Consider the following 27,009-nt stretch of genomic DNA (forward strand, 5'->3'; position numbering starts at 1 on the left):
ACCCCCTTTGCGTTTTATGGGCATTGCACACTGTACAAAACACTCAATGTATTTACTTAATGATGAAGGATTTTTGCCTCAGTTTAAATTGAGTTAAAATGCTATGGTAGCGTAATTTTGTCAGTGTTATGAGGTAGTAACTCACTTTATATGCGATTTTTGGTATGTCGAACAGGACACCTATTGGTGTCACCTATTTTAAAGCGTATGTTTTTTTTTATTGTAGTGCAATGACCACGAGCTCACCGATTTGGCATTTAGAATGACCACCTTTCGTACATGCAATTATAGATTAAAAATCGAGCTTATTATTTGGGTTTGTATATGGTCAGAATATATTTCATTAAATACGTATTAATAGGAAAATAAAATAACATCGAACGAATGATGAAATATTTACCCAGCTCGCTATGATATTAAGTGAAGAAAATGTTCAAACCAACGCAAACTATTTTTCTGACTTATATTTTAAATTTGCTCTATTTTGTGGCCACCTATTTAATTCGTATTTTTTTTTATTTTTTTAGTGCAACACTCACGATTTCACCTGTTTTGGCACCTAGAATGACCACCTTTCGTACATGCAGTTAATAATTCAAAATCAGACTTATTATGCAGGTTTGTATATGTTCGGAATATATTATTAAATACCAATCATGATGTTAAATTATTTGCTACTCTTGAAACGATTGATGAATCCTTACACCATAGAAACTGAATCAGAAAATTTTACGCATGATGGTTTAAATAAAATTGTATTACAAATGTATGTTTTTCATTAAACAGCTTTCGGAATATGAATGCTCTCTGACTGCGACAAATGCTTGAGGATATAGCAGTAAAGAACAGGTATTTAATTTTAAAAATCAAAGTCAAGCACTCACTCAAATCAAAGTCAATCAAACAAGCACTTTATTTTTTACGTTTATTCTTTACATTTCTAGACAGTTTACGAATCTCATTTAGATTTGTAAAATATTTTTTAATGGTATAGGTATTAATAGGACAATTTAATAAAATAATTTTTGTTGTATATCTCATTTCATAAACAAAGAAATAACTTCAGTATCGATCAATTCAAAAACAAGAAAGAAAAGCTAATTCGGTTGAAGTTGATATACCCTGGCAGTTAAAACCGGATATATATCGCAAACATCGCATATAGTTGGCCGATCCTTATGAGAACATCATAATAAAACCAATTAATTACAATAAAATATCTAAGAAAAAGTCCCAAGCTTCTATTTTCAAAAATACCAAAGTTGGTATGTCTACCAAATACCATTTCCGATCATTCAGTTATAAGGCAGCTATAAGATATAGTCGACCGATCGTTATGAAATTTCGTATGATGTATTATTATTTTGCCAAAAATAGCTCTCGTGTAAAATTTAAACTCTCTAACTCTAAATTGTGAAATTGTAATATAAAATATTATAATATAATATAAAAAAGAAGCCAAGAAAGTAGATTTGTTAGTTAGTAATTTATAGTTTCTATTAATAGGTAGTTATTGATTTTCAGTAGCTGAAATGAAAAAATCTGTAATTGTTGAATATTATTTCACAGATAAAGTTGTTTGTTGTATATTTAATGTCCTTAAATTTTAAAAGTTTAATAACTGCTTTAAGCGTATAACTATAACTATATAGTGTAAGTAACTTCCAAATCCAATACCAACAGACCCGATATGGGCACATGTTAAGAACAAAACCCACAAAAGAAAGTCTTGAATCGAAAATAAAATGACATCGAATGTATTATGAAATATTTACCCAGCTCGCTTTGATATTAGGTGAAAAAAATTTTCAAAACAACGCAAACTATTTTTCTGAGTGAAGCCAAACTAATATATAAAAATAGCTGACTCGGCAAACGATGTTTTGCCACCAGATGTCTTTATAATTTATGTACAAAATTCACTTAGTTCTAGAATTATGTATTATAAAGTCATCTGAAGCGCTGTGAACCATGAGGGAATATAAAAACAACAAAAGGCAAACATTATTTTTAAGTTATTATTTGATCGTAATTCAGCAAGTCAATCTCTTAGTGCTATAGCGTGAACAATATTTTTTGTTAGTCCATCTTTAGCTAACACAAACTGGATGGTTTACCTCTCGAGAGCATGCCACGTATAATTGTCCGTGTGAAAAACATGGTGTTCTTAAATCTAAGCCACAAATAGACATCGTTTGACCTTGGGATTCGTTGATAGTCATTGCAAATGCCAATATAATCGGAAACTGAATACGATTGAATTGAATTGGTGCATCTGTAAGTATAGTTCAGAGTTGAAAAGAGTTCAGAGTTCAGAGTAAAGTTCAGTGGTGAAAATATACTAATACCACGGATAGGAATCTATAAGAATATATTCTTATCCGGATTACCAATTTTCCATTTAAAATGCTGGCTTCGATCACGTTTTTCATTAATTTTTTAATGACTAATCGCGTACCGTAGCAGAGTCGGGGCGGGTACCCGACGTAGGATAATTGGAGATCCAACCTTTAATTGTACATTATGCGTTGGCATGCCTTGCGAATCCAGTGAGTTCAAAAACTCTGTAGGAAAATTTACGGCTTCGTTTCAAAAATGCATTGTGTTTGTTCAATAGAGCATATAGCTCACTGCACTGACGCTACGTCTGGCATAAAATGAATCAAGGTTATTATAATCACAACGTGCATTCACGCGATTGGCAAGTGCGCTTCCGGAATCTTCGCCGCCCATAAAGTAGATTTGTAAGAAATTATGTGGTCCGTTTGGCATTGGCAGCAGTGAGCCCATATTATGATAAACTTGGCCATTTGCATTAGTATTTCGAACTATTTCTGTTGTTCCGAACGATGTCATTTGAAAGCATGAATTAAATGTTCGAATTGACTTAAGGAACACATTAGAATCTGGATCCGTGCCGATAAGTAAGCCGTTTAATGGTTCAGGTGGTGTTTCAATTTCTAGTAGTTGCACTTTTCCTGACGCGCAACACATCCCAACTGGCTTGTTTTTGAATTTCAGAGCATGACCTTGTCCGTAGCACCAATTACCACTTTTGAGTGAGCATAATACTCAATATCAAGCTGATACTGGAATGCTAGACGCAGGAATAATTGAGATATAAATGCTCGATGTACCTGTTGTCGTTGTTGGTCATTTGTTCTGCGTCTATTGACTGTGAAACTGTGATTGTTGTTGTTGCGCTATTCTAACACGTACATATGTATTTTTTTGCTGAATTTGTTTTTCGGTTCTTTCGGATCTTCTACTTCGCATGTTTCGAGATCTAATTGTGTCACGGCTTAAATCACCCCCTTTGCGTTTTATGGGCATTGCACACTGTACAAAACACTCAATGTATTTACTTAATGATGAAGGATTTTTGCCTCAGTTTAAATTGAGTTAAAATGCTATGGTAGCGTAATTTTGTCAGTGTTATGAGGTAGTAACTCACTTTATATGCGATTTTTGGTATGTCGAACAGGACACCTATTGGTGTCACCTATTTTAAAGCGTATGTTTTTTTTTATTGTAGTGCAATGACCACGAGCTCACCGATTTGGCATTTAGAATGACCACCTTTCGTACATGCAATTATAGATTAAAAATCGAGCTTATTATTTGGGTTTGTATATGGTCAGAATATAATTCATTAAATACGTATTAATAGGAAAATAAAATAACATCGAACGAATGATGAAATATTTACCCAGCTCGCTTTGATATTAAGTGAAGAAAATGTTCAAACCAACGCAAACTATTTTTCTGACTTATATTTTAAATTTGCTCTATTTTGTGGCCACCTATTTAATTCGTATTTTTTTTTATTTTTTTAGTGCAACACTCACGATTTCACCTGTTTTGGCACCTAGAATGACCACCTTTCGTACATGCAGTTAATAATTCAAAATCAGACTTATTATGCAGGTTTGTATATGTTCGGAATATATTATTAAATACCAATCATGATGTTAAATTATTTGCTACTCTTGAAACGATTGATGAATCCTTACACCATAGAAACTGAATCAGAAAATTTTACGCATGATGGTTTAAATAAAATTGTATTACAAATGTATGTTTTTCATTAAACAGCTTTCGGAATATGAATGCTCTCTGACTGCGACAAATGCTTGAGGATATAGCAGTAAAGAACAGGTATTTAATTTTAAAAATCAAAGTCAAGCACTCACTCAAATCAAAGTCAATCAAACAAGCACTTTATTTTTTACGTTTATTCTTTACATTTCTAGACAGTTTACGAATCTCATTTAGATTTGTAAAATATTTTTTAATGGTATAGGTATTAATAGGACAATTTAATAAAATAATTTTTGTTGTATATCTCATTTCATAAACAAAGAAATAACTTCAGTATCGATCAATTCAAAAACAAGAAAGAAAAGCTAATTCGGTTGAAGTTGATATACCCTGGCAGTTAAAACCGGATATATATCGCAAACATCGCATATAGTTGGCCGATCCTTATGAGAACATCATAATAAAACCAATTAATTACAATAAAATATCTAAGAAAAAGTCCCAAGCTTCTATTTTCAAAAATACCAAAGTTGGTATGTCTACCAAATACCATTTCCGATCATTCAGTTATAAGGCAGCTATAAGATATAGTCGACCGATCGTTATGAAATTTCGTATGATGTATTATTATTTTGCCAAAAATAGCTCTCGTGTAAAATTTAAACTCTCTAACTCTAAATTGTGAAATTGTAATATAAAATATTATAATATAATATAAAAAAGAAGCCAAGAAAGTAGATTTGTTAGTTAGTAATTTATAGTTTCTATTAATAGGTAGTTATTGATTTTCAGTAGCTGAAATGAAAAAATCTGTAATTGTTGAATATTATTTCACAGATAAAGTTGTTTGTTGTATATTTAATGTCCTTAAATTTTAAAAGTTTAATAACTGCTTTAAGCGTATAACTATAACTATATAGTGTAAGTAACTTCCAAATCCAATACCAACAGACCCGATATGGGCACATGTTAAGAACAAAACCCACAAAAGAAAGTCTTGAATCGAAAATAAAATGACATCGAATGTATTATGAAATATTTACCCAGCTCGCTTTGATATTAGGTGAAAAAAATTTTCAAAACAACGCAAACTATTTTTCTGAGTGAAGCCAAACTAATATATAAAAATAGCTGACTCGGCAAACGATGTTTTGCCACCAGATGTCTTTATAATTTATGTACAAAATTCACTTAGTTCTAGAATTATGTATTATAAAGTCATCTGAAGCGCTGTGAACCATGAGGGAATATAAAAACAACAAAAGGCAAACATTATTTTTAAGTTATTATTTGATCGTAATTCAGCAAGTCAATCTCTTAGTGCTATAGCGTGAACAATATTTTTTGTTAGTCCATCTTTAGCTAACACAAACTGGATGGTTTACCTCTCGAGAGCATGCCACGTATAATTGTCCGTGTGAAAAACATGGTGTTCTTAAATCTAAGCCACAAATAGACATCGTTTGACCTTGGGATTCGTTGATAGTCATTGCAAATGCCAATATAATCGGAAACTGAATACGATTGAATTGAATTGGTGCATCTGTAAGTATAGTTCAGAGTTGAAAAGAGTTCAGAGTTCAGAGTAAAGTTCAGTGGTGAAAATATACTAATACCACGGATAGGAATCTATAAGAATATATTCTTATCCGGATTACCAATTTTCCATTTAAAATGCTGGCTTCGATCACGTTTTTCATTAATTTTTTAATGACTAATCGCGTACCGTAGCAGAGTCGGGGCGGGTACCCGACGTAGGATAATTGGAGATCCAACCTTTAATTGTACATTATGCGTTGGCATGCCTTGCGAATCCAGTGAGTTCAAAAACTCTGTAGGAAAATTTACGGCTTCGTTTCAAAAATGCATTGTGTTTGTTCAATAGAGCATATAGCTCACTGCACTGACGCTACGTCTGGCATAAAATGAATCAAGGTTATTATAATCACAACGTGCATTCACGCGATTGGCAAGTGCGCTTCCGGAATCTTCGCCGCCCATAAAGTAGATTTGTAAGAAATTATGTGGTCCGTTTGGCATTGGCAGCAGTGAGCCCATATTATGATAAACTTGGCCATTTGCATTAGTATTTCGAACTATTTCTGTTGTTCCGAACGATGTCATTTGAAAGCATGAATTAAATGTTCGAATTGACTTAAGGAACACATTAGAATCTGGATCCGTGCCGATAAGTAAGCCGTTTAATGGTTCAGGTGGTGTTTCAATTTCTAGTAGTTGCACTTTTCCTGACGCGCAACACATCCCAACTGGCTTGTTTTTGAATTTCAGAGCATGACCTTGTCCGTAGCACCAATTACCACTTTTGAGTGAGCATAATACTCAATATCAAGCTGATACTGGAATGCTAGACGCAGGAATAATTGAGATATAAATGCTCGATGTACCTGTTGTCGTTGTTGGTCATTTGTTCTGCGTCTATTGACTGTGAAACTGTGATTGTTGTTGTTGCGCTATTCTAACACGTACATATGTATTTTTTTGCTGAATTTGTTTTTCGGTTCTTTCGGATCTTCTACTTCGCATGTTTCGAGATCTAATTGTGTCACGGCTTAAATCACCCCCTTTGCGTTTTATGGGCATTGTTTTTTTTTATTGTAGTGCAATGACCACGAGCTCACCGATTTGGCATTTAGAATGACCACCTTTCGTACATGCAATTATAGATTAAAAATCGAGCTTATTATTTGGGTTTGTATATGGTCAGAATATATTTCATTAAATACGTATTAATAGGAAAATAAAATAACATCGAACGAATGATGAAATATTTACCCAGCTCGCTTTGATATTAAGTGAAGAAAATGTTCAAACCAACGCAAACTATTTTTCTGACTTATATTTTAAATTTGCTCTATTTTGTTGCCACCTATTTAAATCGTATTTTTTTTTTATTTTTTTAGTGCAACACTCACGATTTCACCTGTTTTGGCACCTAGAATGACCACCTTTCGTACATGCAGTTAATAATTCAAAATCAGACTTATTATGCAGGTTTGTATATGTTCGGAATATATTATTAAATACCAATCATGCTGTTAAATTATTTGCTACTCTTGAAACGATTGATGAATCCTTACACCATAGAAACTGAATCAGAAAATTTTACGCATGATGGTTTAAATAAAATTGTATTACAATTGTATGTTTTTCATTAAACAGCTTTCGGAATATGAATGCTCTCTGACTACGACAAATGCTTGAGGATATAGCAGTAAAGAACAGGTATTTAATTTTAAAAATCAAAGTCAAGCACTCACTCAAATCAAAGTCAATCAAACAAGCACTTTATTTTTTACATTTCTGGACAGTTCACGAATCTCATTTAGAATTGTAAAATATTTTTTAATGGTATAGGTAATAATAGGACAATTTAATAAAATAATTTTTGTTGTATATCTCATTTCATCAACAAAGAAATAACTTCAGTATCGATTAATTCAAAAACAAGAAAGAAAAGCTAATTCGGTTGAAGTTGATATACCCTTGCAGCTAAAACCGGATATATATCGCAAACACCGGATATAGTTGGCCGATCCTTATGAGAACATCATAATAAAACCAATTAATTACAATAAAATATCTAAGAAAAAGTCCCAAGCTTCTATCTTCAAAAATACCAAAGTTGGTATGTCTACCAAATACCATTTCCGATCGTTCAGTTATAAGGCAGCTATAAGATATAGTCGACCGATCGTTATGAAATTTCGTATGATGTATTATTATTTTGCCAAAAATAGCTCTCGTGTAAAAGATAGTCGTGTTAGTTACACCACTTATAACTCAAGAACGGCAAAACAGATTTGGCTGAAAATTGGTAGGGAGGTAGCTTAGAGCCAGGAGACGGACATAGGATACTTTTTTATCCCGTTCGACAACGGGAATTATACTCCTCCGAAATGGCTGCTTTTATAGTAATGAATAACAATAAGTAGGCTGAGAGCGTAACGTATTGTACATTTATGTGTGTATCATATGCCCGATTACTTATCTACAGTCACCAATGCCAAGAAAACGCAATTGGGCCAATTTTAGTCATCAAACAGTCAATTCTAGAGCTGCGCGAGATAGAAGAATACGAGATCAGGAGAACAAATTTATAAAGGTAATGAAAAGGCGCGTGTAAGCATGGCGCAGTTACGTGAATCACAATCGAAAATCGAAAGATGCACGAGATGAACATAATCAACAAAGACCACTTTTCAAAGAAGAGAAGCGCACAGATTAATAGTTAGAAGAAGAATTAACTAACAACGGCAACAAGTTCCAGTAAGAGCCTGATGTTGAAAATTCTGCTTATTCCAAAGTGATTATTGTGAACATTCAAAGTGAAAGTTCCAAAGTGAACATTCCTTATTTCGTTTCTTCCTGCCGAGTTACGATTGCACACTGTACAAAACACTCAATGTATTTACTTAATGATGAAGGATTTTTGCCTCAGTTTAAATTGAGTTAAAATGCTATGGTAGCGTAATTTTTTCAGTGTGATGAGGTAGTAACTACCTTTATATGCGATTTTTGGTAGGATTTAAAAGGATGAAAAAAATTTCATGAGAATTGGTATAGCAGTTTCGGAGGAGTATAGTAACAACAAGAAAGGGAAGCTAACTTCGGGCGGAGCCGAAGTTTATATACCCTTGCAGTTAAAACCGGATATATATCGCAAACATCGGATATAGTTGGCCGATCCTTATGATTACATCATAATAAAACCAATTTACTAAAATACAAAATCTAGAAGAAGGGTGTGTGCAAAGTTTCAAGACGATAGCTTCAAAACTGAGAGACTTGTTCGCGTACGGACAGACGGACATGCTCATATCAACTCAGGAGGTGATCCTGATCAAGAATATATATACTTTATAGGGTCGGAGATGTCTCCTTCACTGCGTTGCACACTTTTGCACAAAATTATAAAACCCTCTGCAAGGGTATAAAAACTGTGAACCGAGAACTTTATATATATAGAAGAAGAAGATAGATTTGCTCTATGTTGGAGTCACCTATTTTAAAGCGTATTTTTTTTTTTTTATTGTAGTGCAATGACCACAAGTTCATCGATTTGGCATTTAGAATGACCACCTTTCGTACATGCAATTATAGATTAAAAATAGAGCTTGTTATTTGGGTTTGTATATGATCAGAATATATTTTATTAAATACGTATTAATAGGAAAATAAAATAACATCGAACGAATGATGAAATATTTACCCAGCTCGCTTTGATATTAAGTGAAGAAAATGTTCAAACCAACGCAAACTATTTTTCTGAGTGAAGACAAACTTATATTTTAAATTTGCTCTATTTTGTTGCCACCTATTTAAATCGTATTTTTTTTTATTTTTTTAGTGCAACACTCACGATTTCACCGTTTGTCGGGTCAAGCAGCAGCACGGCGTTTAATGTTTATGTTTAAATAATGTTTAAATAATGTTTATGTAATGTTTAGTGTAATTATTAGTGTAATGTTTATTTATTAGGCTTAAGTTTGTACAAAGGCTTTCTTGATCGCAAGCCGACTCTTTCTCGTCCGCTCGACTCAACAAGCATTCCATAGAGAGTTTTAGCTCGCAGTGTCTAGGTCGGGCCGCCCTCTCCATTATTCGAGAGCTTTAGCTTCGCAGTGACCAGTCGGGCCGCCCTCTCTGTACTTTTACTTGAGTCCCTGCATGCACCATAGCCGGTCTATCTGCGGATCATCCGGCTTGATCTGCATGCAGAAATAAACATTTTTATAACGTCATATTAAATACAAATTCTTTTATTTACGGCATTGAAAACGCTCAATGACCAAACATTGGTGACCCCGACGTGATTTAGTTAATATAATTAACATTTAAAAAAAACTATTGACCCGCGAAAAAACATTTAAAAACATATATACATACGTTCCACTGCAAGTGCATTGGCCCGCGCATAACGGCTTCATACATATATATGTTCCACAACGCTACTTGCGGTTCTGAGCGCACAGTGGGACAGATCGTATGCGCCGCGAGAAAATATGTTTGAGCGATAAATTATGGCGGAGTTTCTGGAGCAGCGATGCAGGACGTTGGAGGTTTTGGATGTGACCACTGGCCACAACTATGGAGCTCATCCCTGGCTGCGATGGAGTACTTCGAGCGGGACGTATTATGCACTGCCTTTCCCCTTACGGATGGAGTTGGAGGACAGGCCCCAACGGGGGGGGGGGAATGTCGGGTCAAGCAGCAGCACGGCGTTTAATGTTTATGTTTAAATAATGTTTAAATAATGTTTATGTAATGTTTAGTGTAATTATTAGTGTAATGTTTATTTATTAGGCTTAAGTTTTTACAAAGGCTTTGTTGATCGCAAGCCGACTCTTTCTCGGCCGCTCGACTCAACAAGCATTCCATAGAGAGTTTTAGCTCGCAGTGTCTAGGTCGGGCCGCCCTCTCCATTATTCGAGAGCTTTAGCTTCGCAGTGACCAGTCGGGCCGCCCTCTCTGTACTTTTACTTGAGTCCCTGCATGCACCATAGCCGGTCTATCTGCGGATCATCCGGCTTGATCTGCATGCAGAAATAAACATTTTTATAACGTCATATTAAATACAAATTCTTTTATTTACGGCATTGAAAACGCTCAATGACCAAACAGGCACCTAGAATGACCACCTTTCGTACATGCAGTTAATAATTCAAAATCAGACTTATTAAATACCAATCATGATGTTAAATTATTTGCTACTCTTGAAACGATTGATGAATCCTTACACCATAGAAACTGAATCAGAAAATTTTACGCATGATGGTTTAAATAAAATTGTATTACAAATGTATGTTTTTCATTAAACAGCTTTCGGAATATGAATGCTCTCTGACTGCGACAAATGCTTGAGGATATAGCAGTAAAGAACAGGTATTTAATTTTAAAAATCAAAGTCAAGCACTCACTCAAATCAAAGTCAATCAAACAAGCACTTTATTTTTTACATTTATTCTTTACATTTCTAGACAGTTTACGAATCTCATTTAGATTTGTAAAATATTTTTTAATAGTATAGGTATTAATAGGAAAATGTAATAAAATAATTTTTGTTGTATATATCATTTCATTAACCAAGAAATAACTTCAGTGCCGATTTATTCAAAAACAAGAAAGAAAAGCTAATTCGGGCGGAGCCGAAGTTTACATACCCTGGCAGTTAAAACCGGATATATATCGCAAACATCGCATATAGTTGGCCGATCCTTATGAGAACATCATAATAAAACCAATTAATGACAATAAAATATCTAAGAAAAAGTCCCAAGCTTCTATTTTCAAAAATACCAAAGTTGGTATGTCTACCAAATACCATTTCCGATCGTTCAGTTATAAGGCAGCTATAAGATATAGTCGACCGATCGTTATGAAATTTCGTATGATGTATTATTATTTTGCCAAAAATAGCTCTCGTGTAAAATTTAAACTCTCTAACTCTAAATTGTGAAATTGTAATATAAAATATTATAATATAATATAAAAAAGAAGCCAAGAAAGTAGATTTGTTAGTTAGTAATTTATAGTTTCTATTAATAGGTAGTTATTGATTTTCAGTAGCTGAAATGAAAAAATCTGTAATTGTTGAATATTATTTCACAGATAAAGTTGTTTGTTGTATATTTAATGTCCTTAAATTTTAAAAGTTTAATAACTGCTTTAAGCGTATAACTATAACTATATAGTGTAAGTAACTTCCAAATCCAATACCAACAGACCCGATATGGGCACATGTTAAGAACAAAACCCACAAAAGAAAGTCTTGAATCGAAAATAAAATGACATCGAATGTATTATGAAATATTTACCCAGCTCGCTTTGATATTAGGTGAAAAAAATTTTCAAAACAACGCAAACTATTTTTCTGAGTGAAGCCAAACTAATATATAAAACTAGCTGACTCGGCAAACGATGTTTTGCCACCAGATGTCTTTATAATTTATGTACAAAATTCACTTAGTTCTAGAATTATGTATTATAAAGTCATCTGAAGCGCTGTGAACCATGAGGGAATATAAAAACAACAAAAGGCAAACATTATTTTTAAGTTATTATTTGATCGTAATTCAGCAAGTCAATCTCTTAGTGCTATAGCGTGAACAATATTTTTTGTTAGTCCATCTTTAGCTAACACAAACTGGATGATTTACCTCTCGAGAGCATGCCACGTATAATTGTCCGTGTGAAAAACATGGTGATCTTAAATCTAAGCCACAAATAGACATCGTTTGACCTTGGGATTCGTTGATAGTCATTGCAAATGCCAATATAATCGGAAACTGAATACGATTGAATTGAATTGGTGCATCTGTAAGTATAGTTCAGAGTTGAAAAGAGTTCAGAGTTCAGAGTAAAGTTCAGTGGTGAAAATATACTAATACCACGGATAGGAATCTATAAGAATATATTCTTATCCGGATTACCAATTTTCCATTTAAAATGCTGGCTTCGATCACGTTTTTCATTAATTTTTTAATGACTAATCGCGTACCGTAGCAGAGTCGGGGCGGGTACCCGACGTAGGATAATTGGAGATCCAACCTTTAATTGTACATTATGCGTTGGCATGCCTTGCGAATCCAGTGAGTTCAAAAACTCTGTAGGAAAATTTACGGCTTCGTTTCAAAAATGCATTGTGTTTGTTCAATAGAGCATATAGCTCACTGCACTGACGCTACGTCTGGCATAAAATGAATCAAGGTTATTATAATCACAACGTGCATTCACGCGATTGGCAAGTGCGCTTCCGGAATCTTCGCCGCCCATAAAGTAGATTTGTAAGAAATTATGTGGTCCGTTTGGCATTGGCAGCAGTGAGCCCATATTATGATAAACTTGGCCATTTGCATTAGTATTTCGAACTATTTCTGTTGTTCCGAACGATGTCATTTGAAAGCATGAATTAAATGTTCGAATTGACTTAAGGAACACATTAGAATCTGGATCCGTGCCGATAAGTAAGCCGTTTAATGGTTCAGGTGGTGTTTCAATTTCTAGTAGTTGCACTTTTCCTGACGCGCAACACATCCCAACTGGCTTGTTTTTGAATTTCAGAGCATGACCTTGTCCGTAGCACCAATTACCACTTTTGAGTGAGCATAATACTCAATATCAAGCTGATACTGGAATGCTAGACGCAGGAATAATTGAGATATAAATGCTCGATGTACCTGTTGTCGTTGTTGGTCATTTGTTCTGCGTCTATTGACTGTGAAACTGTGATTGTTGTTGTTGCGCTATTCTAACACGTACATATGTATTTTTTTGCTGAATTTGTTTTTCGGTTCTTTCGGATCTTCTACTTCGCATGTTTCGAGATCTAATTGTGTCACGGCTTAAATCACCCCCTTTGCGTTTTATGGGCATTGCACACTGTACAAAACACTCAATGTATTTACTTAATGATGAAGGATTTTTGCCTCAGTTTAAATTGAGTTAAAATGCTATGGTAGCGTAATTTTGTCAGTGTTATGAGGTAGTAACTCACTTTATATGCGATTTTTGGTATGTCGAACAGGACACCTATTGGTGTCACCTATTTTAAAGCGTATGTTTTTTTTTATTGTAGTGCAATGACCACGAGCTCACCGATTTGGCATTTAGAATGACCACCTTTCGTACATGCAATTATAGATTAAAAATCGAGCTTGTTATTTGGGTTTGTATATGGTCAGAATATATTTTATTTAATACGTATTAATAGGAAAATAAAATAACATCGAATGTATGATGAAATATTTACCCAGCTCGCTTTGATATTAAGCAGGGACCGTAATTATTATAATTTTTAAAATAAAAATTAAAAATAAAAATTATTTATTGATTTTTATGACAATAATTGAAATATAACTCAATAACTTTCAATAACTTCGAAAGAGTCTCCTTTATGTTGTGGTATTTTTCGCTTACGTGATTCATAACGTTGCGAGATGTTATGGGGCTCATGTCCAAGCCACAAAAAATTTGTTCCGTCAACTTCTTAAAAAGAGCCCTGTCCAGCAAAGCAAAGGGCACCTTCTCCTCGGTCACAAGTTGCACACAGTCTTCAAAAGAAGAAAGAGCAATGGAAAATTTTTTCTTCTTTGCTTGAGGCTCGTTTGGATTTTTTTCTTCCAGTTCACGTTTATACGTTCGTTTATCGAACGTTTATCACGTTCACCTCCTGCAAATGTCTTCTCAAATTCGTTAAGTAGTGCCCTTTATAGGTACGACCACAAATTTTACATTTAGACACACGCGGACAATTAAATCTTTTTTTCGTCCCATTGCGATCATCACCCAAATGAAATGAAGAAAAAATCAACGACAATTTGATGCTAACCAAATCATTTCATACTTAAAATAACAGTGTTAACCTGATGTGCACTTTTACATGGTTGACCCACACTAGAAATATAACTAAATAAATTGAATAATTAAAGAATCCTTGACTATGTCCTTTGAGGACGTTCGATACATCATTTGAAAAGTACTGCGCCACATATCATAAATACGTAAGCGGTTTTTTAATAGTCCACTCGGTTCAGAAGTTATTCGCATTCACTTTTTATTTTCAATTTTTATAGTAAAAATTGAATCATAACACGTATTTTCAACTTTTTTAATAAAAATTGAATCATAATTTTTATTTTTTTTTTTTTAATAAAAATTGAAAAATAATTATGAATCACGTAAGCGAAAAATACCACAACATAAAGGAGACTCTTTCGAAGTTATTGAAGGATAGAGTACTTTCGCTTAAAATTGACATTGCTTCGAGGTATTACAGGGGTATATTGGGAATCAATGTCCAATACTATCGAGACCACCGCATTGAAGTAAAAACGCTTGGAGTGATTGAGCTGCATAAAAGGCATACGGTAGCGCACGATCCTTGTCGATAGCGCACAATCCATAATAAAAACATTGCGAACTCCGACTTATAGGTAAACAAATTAAATGCATAACATTACACTTAAAAATTACAATACTATTTTAAAATTATGTTTAGGCTGGCCATTTCTTCACAAGGGCTACCCCAACCTCTACTGGATGTGCCAACAAGATGGAACTCCACGTACACTATGTTGAAAAAGGTATGCGTATTCAAGAAGTTTTCAGAAGGAAACCTAAGTGATACCTTGCAGTTAACGGAATCAAATTGGGAGGAAATTAACTTGCTGTTAAATCCCGGGACCAGCAGGTTCCCTCCATATTTACACAGACGGTTCAAAATTGAATGGCCAGGTGGGAGGCGGTTTCCATTGCGAACAGCTGTGTTTAAATGAGTCCTTCAGACTCCCAGACCACTGTAGTGTTTTCCAAGCAGAAGTAATAGCTATCGGAGAAGCACTCAGATCCCCAGCACTTATTGGTAATCAGGACACAATCTGTATCTTTTCAGACGTTCAAGCGGCACTCAAAGCCCTTGACGGTCTTTCATCCAACTCCAGGACAGTGAATGACTGTCGCAGATCTCTTAACGAGATGGCAGAGCAGCATGACATACACCTCATATGGGTGCCCGGGCATAGGGACCACGAGGGTAACTGCGCCGCCGACGAACTAGCAAGAGCAGGTACTACCAATCCTCTCCTACCGGAGAAGGAACCAGTAGGTATCCCCTTAGCTACGTGTAGGCTAAAATGCAGGGATCACTTTGACCGCGCATCACTGCGGAAATGGAGAAACCTCCAAAACTGCAGGAACTCCCGCATGATATGGCCAATCCGATCTAGGAAGAGGTCAATGATGCTTATCGCCCTGAATAGGCAGGACTGTAGTCTGGCGATCAAGGCCATTACGGGACATTGGTTAATAGGAGCACACGCGGCTAGACTAGCGGTGCCACATTATGACTACTGCAGGAGCTGTGGAGACGAAGAAGAGGAAGAGACAGTCGCACACCTCCTGTGTCAATGCCCTGCGCTGGGGCGCATCCGACTCAAATTCTTGGGCGCAGCAATACTTACAGACCTCGCGGAGGTCGCTCCACACAGACTCGTAGCCTTCATCCGTAAATCTGGATGTGACCGCGAGCCGCTTCAAGAAGGATAGAGCACCCTTGGGCACATAAGTAGTGGGAAGGGAGAGGTCCTTTTGTAGGATCCTTGCCTGTGCGGTATCACAAGGAGCCCCAGCGGCTCAAGTGGATGGGGGTCAGAACCGGCCCTCATCGCCGCCTCAACCTAACCTAACCTAACTTGCTGTTGGCGGCACTAGAACCGATTTTTATAGCCACTCAAAAATTGCAAAGCGAACAATTATATTTCGGCGATTTTTATAAGCTTTGGCTTGAAACAAAGTTATTCATTAAGTCTATGAAGAGCACACACTCTAAGAACCTTGTCGAACACTTAGAGAACCGAGAAAAAAATCTTACCGAAAATGAAATTTATCTGAAATTTTTTTTATTTATTTAAATCATTTAGCAGCATTAATGCGAAAAATACTAGCCCTAAATAAAAAGGTAATCGCGTATTGTTAAAGTAATGCAATAATTATTCTAAAATAATTTATATTTTTTTTTAGGAAAGCATAGTAAGAAAAGAACTGGAAGTTTCATCTGAAAGCCAAAGTTCGTCGTTAAGTGAGATTGATGGAGCATCCCAGAGTTCTCTACTGAAGGATTTCCTTAGCTCCATTGAGGTAAATTCGGAAAATGAGGAATCCAATGACGACGATGATCCTGAGTTAAAGTTGATTATGACAGAGATCCACACATACTCTCCTAAGAAAATTTGACTGCAGGAGAATATAATGGAATACTGGAAAGGCAAAAAGTTTACTTATCCTCGGCTCTACCAACTAGCAAAAGTTTTGCATAGTGTGCTTGCTACCCAGGTTTCAGTAGAAAGAGCATTTTCTGCACTGAAATTGGTACTTTCGGATTTACGGTGTAACTTATCATCGGAGTCCATAAAGAAACTGTTGTTTTTAAAAATGAATAAAAAGAAAATTAAAAAATATACAACAAATATTTCAATATAATCAAAAGAATGTTAAGACTTGAAACTTGAAAATGTTGAAACGTCCGTACTTGAAAATGGGTGTGTACAGACTTGAAAATTTCTAGTAGAAATATAACTAAATAAATTGAATAATTGAAGAATCCTTGATTATGTCCTTTGAGGACGTTCGATACATCATTTGAAAAGTACTGCGCCACATATCATAAATACGTAAGCGGTTTTTTAATAGTCCACTCGGTTTAGAAGTTATTCGCATTCACTTTTTATAATAAAAATTTAATCATCACACTTATTTTCAATTTTTTTAATAAAAATTGAATCATAATTTTTACTTTTTTTTTTTTTAAATAAAAATTGAAAAATAATTCTTATTCTTAATTATTATTATAAAAATTGATAAAAGAGGTATATTTTAATTTTAGCAATAGAAATCGAAATAAAAGTTTATTGAGTTTCTGGATGCACCGTTAAAAAAGGCTTTTTTGTGGTTCAATTTTTTTGAACTCATAAGTCTTATTTGCAGTCCTTGATATTAAGTGAAGAAAATGTTCAAACCAACGCAAACTATTTTTCTGAGTGAAGCCAAACTTATATATTAAATTTGCTCTGTTTTGTTGCCACTTATTTAAATCGTATTTTTTTAAATTTTTTTAGTGCAACACTCACGATTTCACCGTTTTGGCACCTATAATGAGTCAGTTGGACCACCCCTTTTGTACATGGAGTTACAGATTCCAAATCGTGCTTATTATTCAGGTTTGAATATGTTTAGAATATATTATTAAATACCAATGATGGTTTTAATAAATTTGTATTATAAATGTATGTTTTTCATTAAACAGCTTTCGGAATATGGATGCTCTCTGACTGCGACAAATGCTTGAGGATATAGCAGTAAAGCACAGGTATTTAATTTTAAAAATCAAAGTCAAGCACTCACTCAAATCAAAGTCAATCAAACAAGCACTTTATTTTTTACATTTCTGGACAGTTCACGAATCTCATTTAGAATTGTAAAATATTTTTTAATGGTATAGGTAATAATAGGACAATTTAATAAAATAATTTTTGTTGTATATCTCATTTCATCAACAAAGAAATAACTTCAGTATCGATTTATTCAAAAACAAGAAAGAAAAGCTAATTCGGGCGGAGCCGAAGTTGACATACCCTGGCAGTTAAAACCGGATTTATATCGCAAACATCGGATATAGTTGGCCGATCCAATAAATTATCTAAAAAAAAAAGTCCCAAGTTTCTATCTTCAAAAATACCAAAGTTGGTATTTCTACCAAATACCATTTCCGATCGTTCAGTTATATGGCAGCTATAAGATATAGTCGGCCGATCCTTATGAAATTTGGCATGCCGTATTATTTTGCCAAAAATAGCTCTCTAACTTGCCAAAAATAGCTCTCTTTAAACTCTCTAACTTTAAAAACACTAAAGTTATACCATTTCCGATTAATCAGTTATTTGGCAGCTATAGGATAAAGTCGGCCGATCCCGGCCGTTCCGACCAGGGACTGCAAATAAGACTTATGAGTTCAAAAAAATTGAACCACAAAAAAGCATTTGCGGGGAGTGGGAAAAGGGCACATGTACCATTTTTTAACGGTGGATCCGGAAACACAATAAACTTTTATTTCGATTTCTATTGTTAAAATTGAAATATAACACATTCATACATCATTTCAAAGGTACTGCGCCACAGATCATAAATATGTTAATCGTTTTTTAATAGTCCACATGGTTTAGAAGTTATTCGCATTTAATTTTTATTTTCAATTTAAAAAAAAAAATCAAATTTAAATTTTTATTTTTTATTTTGTTGTAAAAATTGAAAAATAATTATTTTTCTAATTATTATACAAATTGACAATAAGAGTTATATTTCAATTTTTGTCATAAAAATCAACAAATAATTTTTATTTTAAAAATTATAATAATTACGGTCCCTGCTTTAAACAACCAAAAAACAACAACAAAAAAGAAAAAAAAATTATGTACAATTTTTTTCTTCTTTTTTATGTCTTCAAACAAATGTATGAAAAGTTATGATAGTAAGAAGTAAGTTATTATAGCTCTCATAATAGTAAGAACTAGGATAAATCAAATCGGTGAAGATCTTCTTTAATTTTCAACTTGATTTATGTCTGAAAAAAAGACAAAAACAAAATATCTAAGGTCCGCCATTTTGTTAATTTTTGTGCGAAATTAATAATCCTAGTTTATACCAGAGCCAAACATGTACTTGGAATTTTTGGTTTCTGATGTTCCAAGGAGCGGAAATCACCTGCGCCCCCGAAAAGAAGGTCTTTTGTTTAATCATAAAAAACAACAAAAAAGAAAAAAAAAAATTATGTAAAATTTTTTCTTCCTTTTTATGTCTTCAAATAAATGTACGCAAAGTTACAACCCTAAAAAATAATTTATGTTCATTTGCCATCCCATTGAAAATTGTTTGATTTTCGTTTGAAGGGGAAAATTTGAAATCGAGAAGGGGGGTCCCCTTATGTGACAAAAATGTTCAAACCAACGCAAAATATTTTTTTGAGTGAAGCCAAACTTATATATTAAATTTGTCTCCATTTTGGTCTTACCTATTTTAAAGCTTATTATACCCTTGTAGGGTATTATAATTTTGTCCAAAAGTGTGCAACGCAGTGAAGGAGACATCTCCGACCCTATAAAGTATATACATTCTTGCTCAGGATCACCTCCTGGGTTGATATGAGCATGTTCGTCTGTCCGTCTGTCTGTCTGTTTCTTTGCACGTAGTATATAAGTCGGAACGACCGGGATCGGCCGAATATATCCTATAGCTGACATATAACTGAACGATCGGAAATGACCCAACTTTTGTGTTTTTGAAGATAGAAAGCTGGAACTTGGTACAAATTCTATTTTTGGTCAGTTAATCCGATCTACCAAATCTACCACAACGATCGGTCGACTATATCTTATAGCTGACATATAACTGAATGATCGGTAATGGTTTTTGGTAGATATACTAACTTTGATATTTTTGAAGATAGAAGCTTGGGACTTTTTGTTTTTATATATTTTATTGTAATTAATTGGTTTTCTGATGATATTCTCACAAGGACCGGCAACCTTTATCCGATGTTTGCGATATACCATATATCCGCTTTTAACTGCAAGGGTATATCAACATCGGCTCCGCCCGAAGTTAGCTTTCCTTTCTTGTTTTTTTTATTATTGTAGTGCAACGACCAGGAGCTCACTGTTTTGGCACCTGGACCTCTGCCACTCGGGCGAATGGGACTGAGCTGCAGTTGTAAAACCAACAAGGCCCACTAAAGGGCCAGACAATAAATAACTTGAATTCTATCGCTAAGGGTTACTGTTAAAATTAGTTTCCTAGGATAAGCAAACATTGTACAACTCAATATTTCATTAAGTTAAGGTCCCATTATAAAATTTAATTATTGTCCATAACTCCGGACAGATTTTAAATATAACTATTGATTGATTGATAATAAAAAAAATAAAAAAAAATGAATGATGAAATATTTACCCAGCTCGCTTTGATATTAAGTTCAAACCAACGCAACCGGAGCACATGTTTTTCGACATCGTAATAGCACAGCGAGTTTCGGTTTTGCACATACGACGGTCTATACGTAACTGCTTGCGTCGCCCTTCTTCTTTCTCTCCTTACCACCGAACCACACTCGGCGACAGCGACACTACGTTGTCGCCCTGCTAAAACGACGCTTCTTAAAGCGACAACATACACACAACCAATCACAGCACAATTAGTGTCTGACGCAATATTCCTATAACGATGAAATTAAGCATCCGACGACAGCACACCCATACACTCATACCAACATCTACATATATATTAAATTTTCTCTATTTTGGTGTAATCTTTTTTAAAGCGTATTGTTTTATTATTGTAGTGCAACGACCACGAGCTACATGCAGTTATACATTCAAAATCGGTCCTATTATGCAGGTTTGTATATGTTCGGAATGTAATGTTAAATATCAAACATGATGTAAAATTACGACGGTTTATCAAAATGTATTTACAAATTTTTTTTGTTAATTTAAACAGGTTTTGGAATATGAATACTCTCTGACTGCGCCAAATGCTTAAGGATTTAGCAATAAAAAACATGAATATAATTTTAGATTTGTTAGGTAGTAGTTTCTAGTTTCTAAGGTAGTTGTTGATTTTCAGTAGCTAGAAAGTGAAAAGTATTTCACGAATAAATTTGTTTTTTGTATATTTAAGGTCGTTAAAATCCAAAAGACCCGACGTGGGTCTTTGTTGGGAAGAACAAAATACATAAAAAAGTATTAAATAAAAAAAAATCGAAAGAATGAGTAAATATTTACTTTAATATTAAGTGAAACATATGTTCAAACCAACGAAAACTTTTTTTCTGAGTGAAGCCAATCTAATATAATAAATTAGGTCCATTTCGGTGTCAACTTTTTTAAAAAGTATTGTTTTATTATTGTAGTACAAAGACCATGAGCTCACTGCTTTGAAGGCAGTTTCGTTCGTGCAATTAACTCTCGGAGCGCGAGAAGCGATGCGATAATATTGGGCGAGAACGAGCGTTAAACCACTGCAACCTTTTAAATATCACTAACTTAACCATACAGCATATAGACAACCTATTTCATATAACGAAATGGACGCAAATATTTCTTGCTGAAGGCCTTAGAGCGAGATCTTATTCTTTTTTTTACGCTCATCGTTCGAAGCCAGCGCACAAAAATTTTGATATTTCTAACTTTTCAGGCTATCTACCCTAAAATAATTCAGGTATTCGTTATTGGGTGACATGACGAAAGAAATTATGTTTTTTGTTATATTATTATTATATTCTATTTATTAATATTTCAGTATAAATTTTACATTTATTTAGGAATAAGATTAAGTGTTAAAAGCACAGACCAACACAATAGACATCCGCGAATAGTTAAAAAACTTTTCTGGGTTATTTCCCAATTCATTATAAAAATTTATGAAATTTCCCTCTCGCATTGCTTTGCTTCGCTTCTCGCGCGCACTCTGACATCAGCCTAACATGAAAGAATTACTTAGAAAATTTAAAATAAATGTTTTTATATTTGAAGGACAGGAAAGTGAGATTAGGTACAGTATAATAGTTTGAACATAAGACCCTAAGGAGGTCTTGTTGTTCAAATGTCGAACTACAATGGCTAAGGAATAAAGGACTAAAGTTTCTAGACCTTCTTTAGAAGGCATGTATATTTTGCGATGCATTTGAGACAATTTTGAGATGCCTCTGTTGTTGGCAGCATTCGACTTTTCCCCTTTTCTATGTATGGGAATTATGAAAGATTCTTTTCACTTAGAAGGAAAAATCGAGGTTTCCAAAGATAAGTTGAAAAGTCTTAGAAGAGGTTTGCACAGAGCCCTGGCACAGTATTTGAGCACACAGCCTGGTAGTCCATATTTGCCAAATAAACTGGTTTGACCCTTATAAGATCAGATAATAAGATGTTCTCGGAGAAAGACAGACAGAAAAAAAATTTTGCAAATTTTTTTAAGGTGACATTTAAATCGGTTAAATCGGTGCATGCCAGAATATTGGACCAATCAAATGAATCGATAAGGTTATTAAGTTTGTGAAAATCAGCTTTACGACAACAGCGAATCTTATTTGCCCCGCATGGAGACATCTGATCGATACCAGGAATGGTTTCGATTAAGACCTCCAGCGTGGGGTGATATGGATTCTCTGGGGTTGAAAGGGGGAAAGCTCTGGAGAGAAGGGACCAACAGGATCAGATTCAAAACAAAAGTCTAAAAGCCGACCCAACGAATTTATAACATGGTTAATTTGACCTAAGGACATGTCAAACATGCCCGCGGTGAAGTGGTGCGTGATAAATGATAAAGATGGTGAGTTATCGACGTTGGACCACTTTAATTCTGGGATATTATAGTCGCCCACACTTCCAGCTGGTCACCATCAGTCATAATATTAAAAACGGATTAAATAGCGGACAAATGATGCCAATATGTGGGCGGTTCGGACGAAGGCGGTATATATGAACATTTAATGTAGTGGTGCTCATCCCATTGCTCTCGCTGCTCATTTTTTTTTGCAAATGTTCATGTATACGGAGTTGTGTGAGACTGCTCACGCCATAAGCTTCGTTGGTCCCAGCATAAGCAAAGGGCTATTACAATAACAATTTTTCGTGTTTTCCCTGTTCTCCTCAATCGTGCTAATCCGAATGAATTTTGTTGTTGGAGTGCCGAAAACTTTTCACTGCAAGAAATTCATTCTTGTTTCTGTTTCTGCCAAAATGGTCGACCTAAAGCGATAAATTTCTTCTACGCAGAACATTTTTTTTAAGAAGCTTCGCATTATTTGTCATAGTATAATAATGGAGGGATTGTTGTAAAATGGAGGGATTTTTTAAAGGCTATAATAAAATGTATTTTTTATATATTGATTTTTTTTGAGCCCCTTGTGAATGATTTTATAATTTTATTTTTCAGTGCACCTACATGGATGGGAAAAAAAATTCTCCCACCAAAGTATTGGTGATTTTTTGCATTGGTATGGTAGTTGGCTCTTCCGTATGCAGAGCTTGGGCACCCCTGATTTAATGTATAAAGATTTCGCGGATAAAATGATTTTAATGCAAATAAATGGCGATATGCTGGTATGCCGGATGAAAGTCGTGCTGGTTGTTTTTGCCTTGGCTGTTGGTTCGATGACGTCGAGCTCTCGGCTCGGGTGGCTCAGGTTCAGAATGACGTTGCTGAACGGTTACTGGTTCATCTTTTTGTTGTTGTAGTGGTTGATCTTGTTGTTTCAGGTTTTGATTTGAAGAGGGCGGAGTATCTGGGATCCAAAAGAGCTCTAAAGGTTTTTCGATGGAGCTGCTTGCTGAGAACTTCGGTTTTAGCTGGTTGAAATGGCGCTTGATATAACTATTTGTGGTGCGAACCAAGAAAAGCATTTTGCAATGGACGGTCAATAGAGCCTTCAATCCACCTTTCTCCCCTTGCATAATTACGAGCGTAGTCCATTTGATTTGGGACGTACTTGGTAACCGATTGCTTGGCTTAGACAGGCTGCTCGAAAAGTTGACTTAGTACAGTACGGACTGGACGACCATGGATTAAATCGGCGGAAGATTTTCCGTAGGAATTTGGAGTGAACCTGTGGGAAGCAAGGTTTACTAACTGCTGCTCGGACTGGTATACCGTCTTTGAGGTTTTTCTTGACTGAGAATTTGAACGTCTGAACGAAATGCTCTGCTAATCCATTAGATGCTGAATGGAACGGTGCTGTGGTAATGTGTTTTATTTCATGACGTTTGCAAAATTCCTCAAAGGCGTCAGCCGTAAGCTGCGGACCGGTGGCGCTGACCATGGTTTTCGGATATCCTTCGATGGCGAGTATCGATGATAGTGCAGCGATCTTGTTAGCGGTTGTAGTGGACGACATTTGAGCTACAAATGGGAACTGCGAGTAGGCGTATACACTAGTCGGTATATATATTTTGATATAGCGATGATTCATTTTCTTTTTCATTTATTTCTTATTTATTCTTTATTTAAAGGAAAACAATTAGTGATTTAATTTTTAATAGATATTAGTAATGTATTACTACCAAAAAAACAATTTTATTTTTTTTATAAATTTATTTTGTATTTTTTTTAATTTAAACTAAAATAAACTAAATTCCATAGGTGGCATATGCATTTTGACATAGCTTTGTTTCACAATTAAATATAATATATTGTTATGTAAATTCAATTTAAACAAAAAATTAATAAAAAATTTATCCTCCTTTTGTGTCTATGACCTTTTGAAGACGATTTGGAACGGAATCCACCACGGTTTTGAGGTAGGTCAACTGAATCTTATTCCACTTCTTTGTGACCTAAGAAATGGTTTATCCTTTGTCCTGAATAGATCGGCGGATCATTTTTGCCTTGTGGCAAGGAGCGTTGTCCTGCTGGAGAATAAAAGCTTCACCGATCAATCTGTCGCCGCTGGGAAAAGCAAAATCGTTTAGGGTATTTAAATATTGACATAGTAGAGAACTGCAACGAGTATGATTAAGTATGATCGAATACTCATACCCTAAGGGCAATCAAATCAATTCAAAGCAATTGACACAACGAGTTCGATTCAACTCAAATACTTCCAACGACAGGTGATTTGATTTTACATGAACCTATTTTCTCTCGGCAATCACAATCAAGAACAAGGTATGGGCGAAGTAGGCTTCGATCAAATCGTTTGATGCGATTGCTGCTAACGATTCATTTCGTTGAACTGTTGTTAAGTCAGAATTCAAGGCATTTTTACTCGAGTATAATTGTTTGATTTCAATCATCTGTTGTTTACTTTAGTGATTCTGTTATGATACGTGTGATAGAAATGTTTGATATGTTCAATGCACATCCAAAGTATGTGCTCTGTCTGCCTGTAATCATTTTTTTAAGATAGAATAAAGCAAAAGTATAATATATTATAAAATTTATACACTAACACAATGTGACCGAAATCGGTTAGAATTTAAATCAAACATTTTTGACTATGATTAAATTTCGGGTATTGGGTACTGTCATAGAAAAAATCATATATGGGCCCATTACTCGTGTTTGGAACTTGTTCGTTCACATTGACTGGAAACGAAAAGTTCAATACTTATACCCGAAGCAAACGGAATAAATCAAACAGAGTACTGAATCAGTACTCGAGTATGAACAAAAATTTTATACTCGTTGCAGTTCTCGTTGCAAAGCAATTGACACAACGAGTTCGATTCAACTCAAATACTTCCAACGACAGGTGATTTGATTTTACATGAACCTATTTTCTCTCGGCAATCACAATCAAGAACAAGGTATGGGCGAAGTAGGCTTCGATCAAATCGTTTGATGCGATTGCTGCTAACGATTCATTTCGTTGAACTGTTGTTAAGTCAGAATTCAAGGCATTTTTACTCGAGTATAATTGTTTGATTTCAATCATCTGTTGTTTACTTTAGTGATTCTGTTATGATACGTGTGATAGAAATGTTTGATATGTTCAATGCACATCCAAAGTATGTGCTCTGTCTGCCTGTAATCATTTTTTTAAGATAGAATAAAGCAAAAGTATAATATATTATAAAATTTATACACTAACACAATGTGACCGAAATCGGTTAGAATTTAAATCAAACATTTTTGACTATGATTAAATTTCGGGTATTGTGTACTGTCATAGAAAAAATCATATATGGGCCCATTACTCGTGTTTGGAACTTGTTCGTTCACATTGACTGGAAACGAAAAGTTCAATACTTATACCCGAAGCAAACGGAATAAATCAAACAGAGTACTGAATCAGTACTCGAGTATGAACAAAAATTTTATACTCGTTGCAGTTCTCTGGTTCATAGAACCATTAATGGGAACTAAGTCTCCCACACCATTATAGGAAACGCATCCCCAAAACATTACGCTACCACCTCCATGGCTAATTTTTTGGCATACAGGCCCATTTTTTTACTTTTGTTTAATCGTACATAAACTTTTTTTGGTGATGAGTGGAACTCAAAACTACTTTCATCCGCCCACAAAAAATTTCGCCAAAATGAGACAGGCTTTGAGATTTACTTTTTTGCAAAGTCAAAACGTTTGAGTTTATTTTTGGGGGTAAGAAAAGGTTATTAATCAGACTCAATTAAACGCCTTCGTATAGATCTTTCACTCATAGAATTTAAAACAGTCAAATTCCACTCCAATGCCGCAGCTTTTGGGGTTTTGAGAGGACAATTGGCGCACAATCAGGTGGTCTGCTTCAGTTGTTGTCTTTCGTTTTCGACCTGCTCGGCGCAAATTTATTATTTCATTTAATTTTTTATATTTATTAATTTGATAAAAAATAGTTTTTCGTTTCAAATTATATTCTTTAGCAATATTTATTACAGAAATAACCAAGTTATATATTTTGTTACAATT

The 27,009-nt window shown here is 34.7% G+C and overlaps 2 long non-coding RNA genes across 2 annotated transcripts; one reads left to right on the forward strand and one right to left on the reverse strand.

Annotated features, from left to right (window-relative positions):
• The first annotated feature begins 531 nt into the window (after nucleotides 1-531).
• LOC122322062 (uncharacterized) lies at nucleotides 532-21,280 on the forward strand. The gene is made up of 11 exons (XR_006246414.2): nucleotides 532-618; nucleotides 787-849; nucleotides 3,837-4,158; nucleotides 6,963-7,053; nucleotides 7,222-7,284; nucleotides 9,098-9,187; nucleotides 9,410-10,944; nucleotides 17,673-17,774; nucleotides 17,861-17,923; nucleotides 20,948-21,003; nucleotides 21,106-21,280. It is a non-coding gene; the product is annotated as an uncharacterized lncRNA (long non-coding RNA).
• Nucleotides 16,672-21,160, reverse strand: LOC138926819 (uncharacterized). Its single transcript, XR_011443498.1, has 3 exons — nucleotides 20,560-21,160; nucleotides 16,836-16,974; nucleotides 16,672-16,777 (listed from the first exon to the last, which is right to left on the reverse strand). It is a non-coding gene; the product is annotated as an uncharacterized lncRNA (long non-coding RNA).
• Nucleotides 21,281-27,009: the final 5,729 nt, after the last annotated feature.

The sequence above is a fragment of the Drosophila bipectinata genome, chromosome 4, assembly GCF_030179905.1.
Source record: "Drosophila bipectinata strain 14024-0381.07 chromosome 4, DbipHiC1v2, whole genome shotgun sequence".
Lineage (NCBI taxonomy): Eukaryota > Metazoa > Arthropoda > Insecta > Diptera > Drosophilidae > Drosophila > Drosophila bipectinata.